Raw genomic sequence first — 14341 nt, 5'->3', positions numbered from 1 at the left:
AGTAATGAGCAAGGGGAGGCTGATGATATTTTCTTCCATTTCTAATTTGCAACGTTTGAGTCAATCCAGCGTGTACATCATGGATGGAACATTTTCCTCCGCACCACGTGGATTTCGACAACTGTTTACCATCCATGGATCAATTGGATCTGGTATGGGCAGAAAGTTTGTGCCCTTTGTACACATGTTTCTTCCAGATAAATTAGAAACGACGTACAAAAAGGCACTGAAAGTTTTGAAGCACTTTGCTCGCGACAACGGAATAGTTTTGGATCCTACAGTTGTTCTGACAGATTTTGAACTGGCGGAAATCAATGCAGTACAGAAGGTTTTCAAAAACTCTAATCAATACGGTTGCTTGTTCCATCTGATTAAGAATTTTTGGAAAAGATTGCAGAAATGTGGATTAATGTCGGATTACTGCAAAAATGTAAAAATTCAAATGGCTTTCCGTCAAGTGGAAGCTCTTGCTTTTCTACCACCTGAAAACGTAGTAAAAGGTTTTGACGCTATCAAGAGATCTGCACCTCAAAAAATGGATCCATTTTTCCAATATGTAGACAAAGTCTACGTATCCGGAAAAAAATAAGCAGACGGGAAATTCATTTCGGCGAATAAAACCCAGATATTCGCCTGTATTTTAGTCCACTGATCAAAATGATTTGAACGAAATTCCAAGAACATCCAATTGCATTGAAGGCTGGCACTCGAAGTTCAACAATTTATTCAGAGGGCAGAGTGACTTTAAGTTTTATGCTGTCGTTGAGGCACTCCGTCAAGAGGAGCAACAGACATCTGCTGATTATTTGCGGTTTTTGCAGGGGGATGAAGTAGTTCGGCAGCAGCGCAAAGCATTTTTGAAGAAGGAAAAGCGTCTAAAAAAGGCAATTGTGAATCGGCGAGACCTGCCATTAATTGACCATATCAAGGGTTTGGCTTTGATTTTACATAACAAATAAATGTTTAGTTTTCTAATATATTTCATAAACAAAATGCTTACATGTTACTGATAAAAAATATTGAAGAAAAATCATTAATTAATAATTATGCTTTCTCTTTTCCGGGAAATGGGTTATTCCGGGAAATGGGGTATTCCGGGAAATGATTTTCCGGGAAATGGGTCATTCCGGGAAACGATTTCCGGGAAATGTCATTCCGGGAAATGGTTTTCCGGGAAATATCATAGAATCGAAATGTCCCCAAACTGGCCCTGGTGGAACTGGCTACCATGTTCTGGAACGGTTCACTTATTCGAATTATGTTGAGATGAGATAAATAGACCATTATCTTATATTTTACATAAAAACATCAGTGTTGTAGCAGCAATATATAAAAAAATACACATTTACCAAATTTGGCACCCTCGTGACCCCAGTACAATCCGGAATATCTCTGGCGTGGTTCCGAATTCAGAATTCTCCATTTATGACACATAACTGAAATAAACTGACGGTAGTTTAAAAAAACGAATGGAAATTGACGAAATGGCAGCTATTTGAAAATGCCTTGTCGAAGGCCGGTAACGTAAAGGTTAACAGAGCCACTATGTTGCTCATATTACCATTTTGCATAAGAACATAGAACTAATCAATCTTTAAGGGGTCATACATACCTTTTAGTTTTAAAATTCCGTTAGAACGAGGCTAACCACGTTAGATTAGCTAGAGTTAAATAGTTTTAGGATGATTCCAGATTATATCAATTTAAAAATTAATGTCCTGAAGTGCATTTGTTTTCAACATCGTTTGTTCGTTGTCTTGTCCCGGGATTCGGGACAAAAATTTATGCTTGTCCCGGGAAATCCCGGGATCCCGGGATTTATCAAATTTTCAATAAATACAAATTAACAACTTATTTTTTTTTGTTCAATGAAATAAACAGATAATGTAACTTTTTAAAATAATATGTTAATTATAGCAAATCACATTTCAGATAAGACTTTCTTATTCTGATGTAGCAACATAATAAAAATAAAAAGTTAGCTTGACTAATAACGGGTTTGCAATGGATTTTTTTTTCAAATTCTCTTTAGCACTTATGAATGGAAGTATGATGAAATCTTAAGTCATAATTTTGCTTCAAACATTTGAAAAGTCACAAAAACTTTGGAACAAAAGAAACGTTTAAAGATCATTGAAGATACTGTAGATCATGCTAAAATTTAATTACTGAAAATTATTGACTGAAGTTTACTGCCGTGAATCGCAAGTCAGTCCCATCTGCATTTTGGTCGGATTTGAGTTGAAATCAGTTTTCATTATATCTTCTAATGATCTTTCAGCTGCACTAACGAAAATCACATTTTGTTCAGTAATATTAAAAAAACACACCAAGTCGAATGTCCCATAATAAAAAGTAAACGCATCGTGTAACACAAAAATGAATCGTTGTTTGGTCATCTTTATATTTTCTTGGAAAGGTAATGGAGTGAAAAGCAAATAAGGTTGATAGTGAGGCAAAACATTGTTTTTCATTAAAATTTAGTTGTTTTCATCAGATTCTACATACAGTCACCCCACAGTTATGGATAGCACACAGATATGGATCAAAGTTGGCCTAAACGGAAAATATCTCATCGAATAGAGTTGCAATTACATAGAACACATTTTATCTACGTGAACCATCAATCTGTACAGCATCACAATGGATCATAACATCTTCTAGCATATTTTATTCGTCCGTATGAAATAAAATGTCATCAATATCCATTGAATCGTTGATTCATAACCATGGGGCAATGAAACCCATACCACAGTTATGAATCAACGATAAAACGATTTCGAAAGAAACGCCGAAACGTATGCTTTAACTGTCACACCATTCGTTTTCTTCACGGATAAATCGCTTTTATAGTGTTCTGATCCTTAATATGAGTCGATTTGATCCATAATAAGGACCCTCCTATTCCACTGATCCACATCTGTGGGAGGACAAAGTTTGAAATTTCAATCGAAATCGACACTTTTTTGTGAATAACCGCGATTTTGTATGTGTATTCTCGAAAACAACTATATTTGGCATTGCCAGGCGAGTAATTTTGTTTTGTACAAGGTCTCCATGATTTGTAATCATATTTTATTCTTAAAAATGACCCTTGATCCACACGATGATGAATAATTAAAAAAGGATTTATTTCTTTACCAATCAAAACGCCCATTTGGTAACCTTTTATTAAAAAAAATATTTTTGTTTTATTCAACTGAAATTTAAAATATAAAAATATGTACAATATAATTTTCATGAATTACCTAACTAATATATAACTACACTAGTCATTTTTCTTATCTTTTCCATTACCAATTTATACTTATTTTTTTCTCTGTGTACGAGTTTGATTCACGACCAATTTTATAACTTCCTTTTATGGTATCATTAAAATTGAATTTGCTTGTTTTTTTTTCTGTCATGTTTTTTTTTTCGTTTATGTAGTGTTTGAATTGTATAACAGTATTCATCGATATTTCGCACCCATTCGCATACCTCATTCACGCGGCTTAATTTCGGTTTGCATCAGTTTCAATCGTCAAGTGCTCTTCTGATCTATTCTTTCACAGCGTGCACTCTGGCATTATTCGCGGGCATACGGGCCATTCTCCCCCGGCTAGAGAATGTATATTTTTTTTTCAGTACTTAATCCTCCAATTTATTACTTGCGCTATTTGTTTCACTTTCCAGCTCTGCTTGTGTATTGTTGTGTATGGAAATCGTTTTCATTGTATCATTCGTACTGTACATACTCTGGAATCGTGTTTTTTTATTTGTGTATTTTCATGCGCTTCTCAAGTTCTCATTTTTGTTTAAAACTGAAGTGGACGTACACTTTGCTCTGCATTGGTTTTTGTATTTTTTGTGTCGCGGTACTTTGTTTGACATTGCTTGTTTTGTTGTTTTTTTTTCTTGCCTTTTGGGTTTTTGTTATTCAAATAATTACGAACAAGTACATTCAGAGCTGTTCGATAAATTTCGAAAGCGTTGAACGGCTCGTTTCTCATCATTCTGAGGGAACGCAAACAGAATGGGAGTCGGCGTATAACGACGATTCAATGGGCATTTTGGGGGGATTTGAACGTTTTCGATTGGAAATTTCCAGAGGACCGAGGCATGGATGACATTGGCTCTCACTTTCCGGTGCCTGTCTATGCTGATGATACATCGCCATGTTTGGGCTTATATTTTCGGAATGGTCGACAAACAATGCAACAATCCTTTTGAGGCTGTGCGTTCTATTATGGTATACTAAGTCACGTTTGTTTTGTTATTGAGTGGGTTTATGATTCTGGTATGTCGATTTCAAAAGCATTCATTCGGGCAGTCAATGAGACTTACGAAAACATGACTGGACCACATTTCAGCCCACGCATATAAACCAGCACTGAATGCTGAGAGCTTTGGCGTTCCTTTTAGGATGTTGACAATGGTTGATTGGGATTTAAATGCTGTTCGATTTGTGCCTTCAATTTGCCGAATAGAATACCATGGCAGATATGCTTTGGATGCTGACTGATTTAGAATATCTTAAATAAAAAACCTAGTACCGTAAAACGGGGTAACTTTGATAGTTTTTTCGAAGAAAATTTGAATATTTTTGCATGCTGTTTCAAAGATTTACAATTTATATTTTTAAAACAAGTACTGGCATCCTGGCTATCGATTACAGTCGATAAATTGGCAAAAGATTTATTTTGAATGGATATATAATTTTTCATATAATCGAAAGTTGGTTTTCTGTTTTGGGGTACCGTAATCCGGGGTATCATTGATCAGCGGGTTAACATTGATCGGAATGACTCACCTCATCAAAAGTTGGTATTATCATTTATTGATGAAACATTTTCAAATCATGAACGGTGCTTCTGTTTCTTATATTCATAAGCTAATGAAAGTTAATATTTTTGTGAAAATTGCGTTTAAATTATGCGTGAATTTGTCAACATTTCGAAATAATTATTTTAATTGTTAAGGATGACACTACCGAAGATTCGTGTCTCACATGAGTTCTGCAAACGGTATAAGCAAGCAAAATGTGGTTCTTACTAAAAATGACATCGCCGAAAACGATTCCGTTGTCAAAACTTTTATAAGTATGCTCAATTAGGCAACATTACTGAATTACTGTTAGCAATGTAAAATTCCCATAGGAAATTGCCTACCTTTAGGCGTATTCCGCGGTTCGAGGTGTTTTTAATTTTAAAATAACTCAAAAAGTAAATGACTTGTAAGCGTTTGGTCTTCATATTCGGCTTCAGGGGCCATGATTTAAGTAAGTAACGATATTTTCAGCATTACCGAACGTTGTTTATATAGGTGATCAATGTTACCCCATATCAACTAAATCAAAAAATCGCCTAAAACATTTTTTTTAACATGCTTAAATCTTTCAATAAACAAAATACAGTATATAGTCTCGAGCTATGAGTGGCAGTACTTGTTTTAAAAGTATAAAATCTGCAACATTTACATTTTCAAACGAAATATTGAAGAAACATTCAGAAAAATGATCAATGTTACCCCGGATTACGGTAACTGATAATGGAGTATGATTCGAACAAAATTGAATGAATTTCGAACATTTGTAGGGCATTGCATACCTCTAGGCGTTTAACGTTTTATGGAAATTTCTGACTTAGATTACAAAAATGGTCCCAGTTCGTGAAAATGCTTTTCGCTAAGAGATTTGAGACCGTATTCAAGTTCTATGATAACTAGGCTGTCAAAGATAAGTGGCCAACTATTCAAAACTACATCAAATAGTGATCGTAGAACAGATTGTTTGTAAGCGTTTCGAAAATGCTAAAATTGTGTAATTTTTTTAAATTCGTGTAAAAAGCCTAAAATGTTCTTGATTCAAATGAAAACATCTCTTACATGAAGTGTCATACTAATATTCTTTAGTTTATCATTCGTTTTGCTTAACTGATTAACATAAATTGTGATATTTCGATTAGTATGTGGTGGGTTACGCACTATCAAAGTTACCCGCATTATCAAAGTTACCCCGTTTTACGGTATATAACATTGAAAAACGTAACTTCTTATGCTAAGCCAGATTACGAAAGCCTGTTTTTTTTTTAATCTTGCAGCTCCTTGTTGCACAATACTTGGTGGAGTGGTTTTGAAATAGCTAAAATAATACGACAAATTTCGATTATATTTGGTCGATGTCTGGACAGACAGGAGTTTATGATATTGAGGCTGTTTAAAGTAAAACTATCAATTTTTATCTCTTTGATGCTTTTTTTGTAAATATGTCTTATAAAATAGATAACTTGCAATATAACAGAAAGAATAGTAACTAAATTGTTATTGTTATTGATCGGAGGAAGATTTTTTTTCTGAAATCGTTAAAGTTGGTTCAGTGTGTAGAGTCACGTTTGATAATATCAAAACAAAAATATATTGCATTTTTCGAAATTAACCACGCTTAATTTAATACATTTGTTATAAAATCAGAAGTTTCACCAAATTTTTATAATGCTTCCCAAACGTATCATTGTAAAAACGATGTTTTAATTATCTTACCAACATATGTAAATTATCGTAACTAATGACAAAAATATGTTTAGAAGAGAGCTTGTGCAGAAATGTCATCAACATTTAATATATTCGCAGAGGTAGAGCTGCATTATGAAAAAGGGGTTCAAGTTCCTCCTGAAAATAATAATGCTAACCTTTGATCCCACCATATCAGACCAAGCGGTATTTAGCTACGGAATAGAAATCCTCAGGAAAGCTGTATTTTAGAACCATCATTTCTTCAGCACTGTCATACGAGGAGACGTTGGACCACTATTTATGCAGCAAGCTTCTAAACAGCCTCAAGGTGGCCATAGGTAAGTTTTGACGGTCATACTAACCATAGACCAGATGTTTACCTTGCGAATGATCTTAGATAAATTCCGGGATTATAACTTGCAGAACCACCATCTATTTTTTGATTTCAAGGCAACGTACGGTTCAGTGAAAAGAAATGAGCCTTGGCAGATAATGTCTGAACATGGTTTTCCGGTGTCATTTGTGACGTTAGACGGATTGATACAAGGAGACGCACTTTCGAATTTGCTGTTCAACATTGCACTCGTGGGTGCAATTAGGATATCTGGCATACAAAGAAACGACGTTCTCATAATCTCCTTGGCTTTACGGACGATATCCACCTTATTGGAATCGTCCACAGTTCAGTGGAGGAGGCATTCGCATTGATTCTTCCAGTAACTCTCTATGGTCACGAAGTGTGGACGTTGAAAGAGGCAGACCGGAAAGATATAGGTGTTTTTGTGTGTCAAGTTTTGCGGACATTCTCGACAGAATAAAAGAATGGTACCATTTTGATTCATATCACGGACAGCTTCAAATTCCGGACACTCTACATTTGTATGGGAAACATTTCACGCGAAATGTTTCAAATTTTGTCGTTCAAAACTTCTAATTTTTGTAGCTCGTTTTTATAATCATTTTCCGTAGATATCTATACAAATTTATAATTCCCAGCTGCCTTAGATCCTTTTTTAGTGGTTTGATGATTTAAATAGAAGGTTTGATTTTTCTATACATGGTTTTCATGAGCTGTCCGGAATTCAAATCAAAGTGTCCGGAATATGAAGCAAAAGTGAGGAAGCGTCCGGAATAAAAATCATGAGAAGTCCACACATCTTCATTAATTTAGATTTGTTTATGTTGCGGAATCTGAAGAATTATACAGAATGATTTATTTTATATGCCTTTTGATGAGTTACACTTAACTGAGGCCTTAAGTGTCCGTAATATGAATCAAAACGGTATTTCATAAATAAATGAATCTCTAGAGTAACCAAGTGTCTGATACATCAAGCTGAAAATATCTATCTTCAGTAGGATAGTAAAAGATATCAATATAAAGTTTGTTCATGACTGTTAGAGCACAGACAAACAGACGTAACACTTAGAACAAATCTCGATCCAAATTATAGTCACGAGGATATGTACGCCCAATGCTAAAATCGGTGTGTTTGGCCGATGGGCCAACAGGTGACGGTAGTGTGTAAACGTCAAACACGAACAAAAACGATGCAAACGCTGCTAGTGGCGGATTGGACACCTACCATATTTTTGAATCGACTGTTACAAAGGTGGTCGATGGACAATAATGAGAGTGTGACGTCTGATTGTCTGTGGTCAAGCGATCCCCTAACGCAATTTTGAATTGCGTTCACCATTAAAGTAGGCTATGCTTTTTTGAACTGTATCACATCAACAATAAAATCTTTTTTTTTTCGTTTCAACTGTCAAGCGAAACAGTTCGTTTTTCGGCTCTCATTTTCCAGAAGGTTATAGGCCTGGTGTTTTAGTCATTTTTTTTCACTCGAAATGCGTTTCGGGAATATTTTCCGAAAAATGAACGAGCAAGGAAGTTTCCAGCAAGTTGCTTATAACGTTGTTGGTCAAAATCGGTCCACGTGGAAATTCGCCGTCCATATATTTTTAACCACAGGTCTTCCAAGGGTAGCAGTCAAGTTATCGCCAAATGCGGACGGAGCGGATCCTGCCATAGATCTATTTGAGGACAGAAGAGCACGGGGAAGAATCATACATACTCTTGCTCGACCCGGTCAACTACGTCCACATGCGAGAAGCGAAAAAGGAAAGGAAACGTGGTTAAAGCTTGATGCAGCGTTTATGGATATGGGGCCCATCCGTTAAGGGGACACGGGAGACCGTGTTATTTTCCCTATCTTTCGTCTCACTCTAACAATAATCATCAAAATTTTGTGAAAGCAAATCTCGAGTTTAAGTGAACCAATGAAGCTGAAAATTTATCGGGTTTTGCACTACATACCTATATAGAATCATAGTGATACATTTTCGCATCGATATATGGAGTGGTTCTAGGGATTTGCTTCTTGAAATGGATAGGGTGATTATGATGACGTCCCGTACGGCCTTAAGTTGGTCTACTGTGAAAATTAATCACGGCGTCCCTAGCAATCAAAGGAAACGTATGAAAACACGATCATAGCAACCGTTCATCAGGTGCGTGGGATCGGGTTCGACATCAGCAAAGAATCGTTTGGCACTCTCCTACTGGTAGGCTTGCCTGAAGATTATCGGTCGATGATTGCTGATCATATCTTCAAAACGATGCTGCTGCAGGAAGTTCGTGTGCCATCATCGTCGTCGGCCGGTGCTGCTTTTTTCAAGTAACAACCCGAGCCAAATCGTATAACAACCGCATGACAAAGTGCTTATAATATACATATACATCATGAATTCATTTTGTTATTTTTTGTTATCAGGAAGACTCTTGTTATCAATGAATTTCGAGCTATCAAATCGAGGATGCTACCGACGGGCGAATGACGTTGAATGTTCGTTATCATAATTCGATCTTTATAACTAATTGATAACATAATAAGTTGTCAATGAGGGAAGTTGGCTGTACAAACCAACGGTGTCATCAACCTGTTTCAAATGATAACACAATGAGATACTTATATGATATCTTAAGTATACACTTTTGTTATGATGCCTACTTATTCAACCAAAATAAAAACAAACTAAGTTATCGAATGGTTGCTAACGGATAACTTAACTTGTCATCGATTTGTTACTAAACTTTGCTCGGGAAGCACCACGGCCGATAATCGAAGCGAAGTGAATCAGCACCACAAGGTAAAGGACTGAACTGCCGTCGGTGTCGGAAGTACGGCAACATCGCCAGGGAATGCCTACAGAAGGATTCCAAGAATAGTAACGCGAGGTGCAAAGTTCTCTTGACAACTTCCGAAGATGATAACCACTGGTACAGTCACCCCACAGTTATGGATAGCACACAGATATGGATCAAAGTTGGCTTAAACGGAGAATATCTCATCCAATAGAGTTGCAATTACGCAGAACACATTTTATCTACGTGAACCATAAATCTGTACAGCATTGCAATGAATCATAACATCTTCTAGCATATTTGATTCGTCCGTATGAAATAAAATGTTATCCGTATTCATAGAATCGTTGATTCATAACTGTGGGCCATTTAAACCCGTACCACAGTTATGAATCAACGATAAGACGATTCCGAAAGAAACGCCGGAACGTATACTTTCACTAACACACCATTCGTTTGCTTCACAGATAAATTGCTTTTATAGTGTTCTGATCCATAATATGAGTCGATTTGATCCATAATAAGGACCCTCCTGTTCCACTGATCCACATCTGTGGGATGGACAACGTTTGAAATTTCTATCGAAATCGACACTTTTTCGTAAATAACCGCGATTGTTTAGGTGTATTCTCAAAAACAACTATATTCGGCATAGCCAGGCGGGTAATTTTGTTTTGTACAAGGTAACCATGATTTGTAATCATATTTTATTTAATAAAATTACCCTTAGTTGATCCATAACTGTGGGGTAACTGTACTTCGACTGCGATGTATAGAACCATTTTGAAAAATCGTGAAATTTTCTGGAAAACACTGAGGCATACAGTACGGCATTGGCCATCAGCTGAGGTTCAATGAAAGTGTTTGCGAAGGGAAGTATGAAACTGAAATCTGAGTGCTGCCCCGTGAATCCTCCAATTGAAGTGCCGACATCCATGTAATTCCGGAGCTGGCACTCAACTTGAGGTCAACGAGGATACACCAGATGCATGCCACTTGGGTTCAGATTGGGTATCACTTCTAGTACTGCATTGGTCCCTTGGTACTGCAAAAGGTACTCGAGTTTGACAGATCACCGTAACTTTCACCTTACTTAGATGGTGTCTCGGAGGTTCAGGGTTTACCTTCAGGGACACGTCATCGCTACAGGTAAGCGAACGAATAGTTTTTTTTTTCAAATTAGACCAATTACCGCCTACAAAAGCATTGGCTTGCTCGTCGGTGGTCAACGTTGATTTGTAGCATAGTAGGATGGGTCACATCATTTTCAACAGTCTATAGTGTCTCAAGGGCGGCCTAGTATCCGGCAAGGCGGGTCCAGCTCCTCCTAAGGTGATACATTATGCTCACTATGTGGACAAAACCAGGAAGGGTACACTCAGGCAAATGGACTATCGATAAACATAGGAACCCCTTATGAAAATTCGCCACAAGAAATCGGGTTGAAATTCATAAATTTGCCTTATGAAACCAGAATTTGAAAACAATAAACGTTTACGTGGCAACCTGCATCCGAACCAAGAACCTTGCGATCGATAGGCCCGAGCGTACACCACGCGCCTATCGACGCCTTGATGTGGAGTGATGCTAAAACGATACATAAAGCGTTCGTATTGCAATAATCGTTCCAGCTTTCTTAAGGCAAAATGTATGAAATTCGGTAGTCCAGTTCGCTGCGTGTAGGTGAGGAAGGGCTGGCCGTTTTGTTTACAAACATCTGAGACAGTTAGTCGGACAATTGACTTCTGATTGGTTGGAGAAACAGTGTTATCAGGAATTATTCTAATACGGTCGCACCTGCTCTTTCTCTCTTTTCTACAATTTCGTCCACACTTATGGCAGCACGGTTAGTTTTAGTTTCAGCCTTTTGTGGGCCAAGTAGTAATGACTTCAGATTGATTGGAGAAAAAATGATATCAGAAATTATTGTAATGCAGCCGCATCTGCGCGTGGCGTACTCTACTTTTATCTCCCTTTTTAACTATTTCGTTCACACTATGGGCAGCACGGTTAGTTTCAGTTCGAGCGTTATCCAGGCCATGCAGTTATGTTTGTAAACAAAACGGCCAGCAAGTTAAAGATGGCCTCCTAGCCACTTTTACCAAGTCAGATAACCTTACTTTGGCTACAGAGTACAATGAACCAGCCTTGGTATCCGGTCTCGATTTCAGCGACGTAGCCAAAAAGGATGAAAACTGCAGGATTCGTGCAAGCTTGATCGTTCCCCTTCAGCAACGTAGGTTCAAGAGTAATGGAGGTTCTGAAACTGGTACACACCGATATCTGTGGTCCAATGGAAGCGGAATCGTCGATATTATCTCATTTTCATTGATGACAAATCGTGGAGAATCAACGTGTATTTCTTGGTCGAAAAATCGTCTGGAAGCGCTTTCAAGGTCTTTGAAGGTTTTAGGTGCTCATCTGAAATACAGACTGGGAAAAAATTAAAAGTGCTACGTACCGACAATGGAAAGAATTTCACTATCGAACTCCTGGTTGATCATCTGAAGCATATGGGAGTCCGTCACCAGACATCGGTTGACTACACGTCAGAACACAACGGAATGGCAGAGCGTGTATATCGAACCATCGTGGAGCGTACGCAGTGTATGCTGTTGAAAGAAAACCTACCGAAAAGTTTTTGGGCAGAAGCCACAGCAACAGCGGTGTAGGTACTTGGTGAATTGTTCACCGACGAAGGCGCACGAAAAGTCTCCGGATGAAATGTGAATGTGCCTTCATGGAAAGCTTGAAGAGCATATCAGAATAAAGCAGCTGGAAAGATACTCCACCTGAAACCCCAATACGGTCTGCCTGCTCAGGAGGAGTATACACGGGTTGAAACAATTTAACCGTGTATGGAATCATCAAATCGACGAAGTGTTTTCAGAGATGGGATTCAAGCCTTCGACTGCAGATCCATAACTATACGTTCTGGGCAAAGGCAAATCAATTTCGTTAATTTTTGTCTACGTCGACGATATGCTAATCGTCACATTAAAAGAAGCGGAATTTCAGCCTTATAAGAGGTCTGTTGTACGTATTGGTTCATTCACGCCCAGATATATCGATCAGCACATCGATTCTGGCACAGATGTCGAGCGAATCTATGACAAAAGGTCGAAAGACAAAAGGTTGAAAGGACAAAAGATCAAAAGACAAAAGGTCGAACGGACAAAAGGTCGAAGAACAAAAACAAAAGGCACAAAAGGTCGAATTTATTTTTAAAAGAAGGAAAAATTGCCCACCAAATAAATCATTTTTGACCTTTTGTCCTTTCGACCTTTTGTCTTTCAACCTTATGTCCTTTCGACATTTTGTCTTTCGACCTTTTGTCATAGATTCGCTCGACATCTGTGCCAGAATCGATGTGCTGATCGATATATCTGGGCGTGAATGAACCAATACGTACAACAGACCTTTTATAAGGCTGAAACACCAAAACCAATCGTGAGATGAATTAGCAACAATCATGATCGACACGTTTCAATGACGACCTACTTCGCCTTAACCCTCTTATATAGTATTTTCAACGGCAACGCTGTTCTCAGTGTACTGTGGAGCAGATGTATCAGATAATGCTATCCCACTTCGTCCAAAAGAGAATCGAAGTTATTTTTAAACACGGCTGCGTGCATTTCAGTTTAAAAGGGAATGTTTGCATGTGTTGTATAAAATGAAGTAAAACGTTATAATACAATGAGCTGCCGGTAGGCACAATACAATTATTGTATTGTTCTTATGCAGAGATTGTATTAGGTTGGACCTTGCAATTTTTGTAAGAGATTTTTATTTTGCGTGTAGGAGATTTGGGGTTACTGTATCTGATGCCGGTCTCAAAAATGTTTCAGCACGTCACAACTTTTAGCTATAGGTCACCAAAGTTGAATAAAACACTGTTTTCTATTATGTTCACATGAATTTTGGAGTACGATTTATTAAACTTTTTGTGATCTTTTTTGTAAAGCATGCCAAAAATATTAACGAATTAACTATTCATGCACGATTAAATTTAATTTAAAATCAATTTTTTCAACGTGCTTGCAATTTGCATACAAAATTCTTCGTTTCTCTTACATGGAAAAATACAAAACTTTTCTAAACCATCAAAAAATAGCTTTTGAGCATGGAATTACTGTAATGAGGGGGCTAATTGATCAGGTCGGTACCAAAAGACATTTCCTCTCAAGTATGCTGAAGTTTTCGTTGGCACCACAGACATTCAATGTTTTCTAGTTTATAGATGTCTAATGATGATTTAGAACTATTTCATTTTTATTCGGGTCAGTTTTGCATAGGAATATTTACATTTTATGAAGGTGTAAGCAATACAGTTGAAACAAATTTTTTTTTGTTTACGCTTAAGTATGAACTACTGAACTCAGTTTTGATTTCATACAACATAGCAAGTGTAGTTTTTTGCTCATAAATACTTTTATTCTCAAGTAATAGCTTATTTTAATGGAAACTGCCTACATTTAGGCGTATTAGACATATTTTCATTGTTTGTTTTTTTTAATTAAATGATCAAATACTCCAGTTGTAAGAATTTTGACATAAATTTCTGATTCAGGAGACCCAAATTTAGTAAATAGGGAAAATTTCTTAAACCTGCTTAGTTTTATGATGATCAATTTCGCTCCACTGTGTCCTTTTGATTTTTTGATATTAAAACTATTTTTATGATATGTTATATATTAT

Source organism: Aedes aegypti, chromosome 3 (assembly GCF_002204515.2).
Source record: "Aedes aegypti strain LVP_AGWG chromosome 3, AaegL5.0 Primary Assembly, whole genome shotgun sequence".
In the NCBI taxonomy this organism is placed as follows: Eukaryota; Metazoa; Arthropoda; class Insecta; order Diptera; family Culicidae; genus Aedes; species Aedes aegypti.
The sequence above is the reverse complement of the archived record's forward strand: the minus strand, read 5'-3'. Positions refer to the sequence as shown.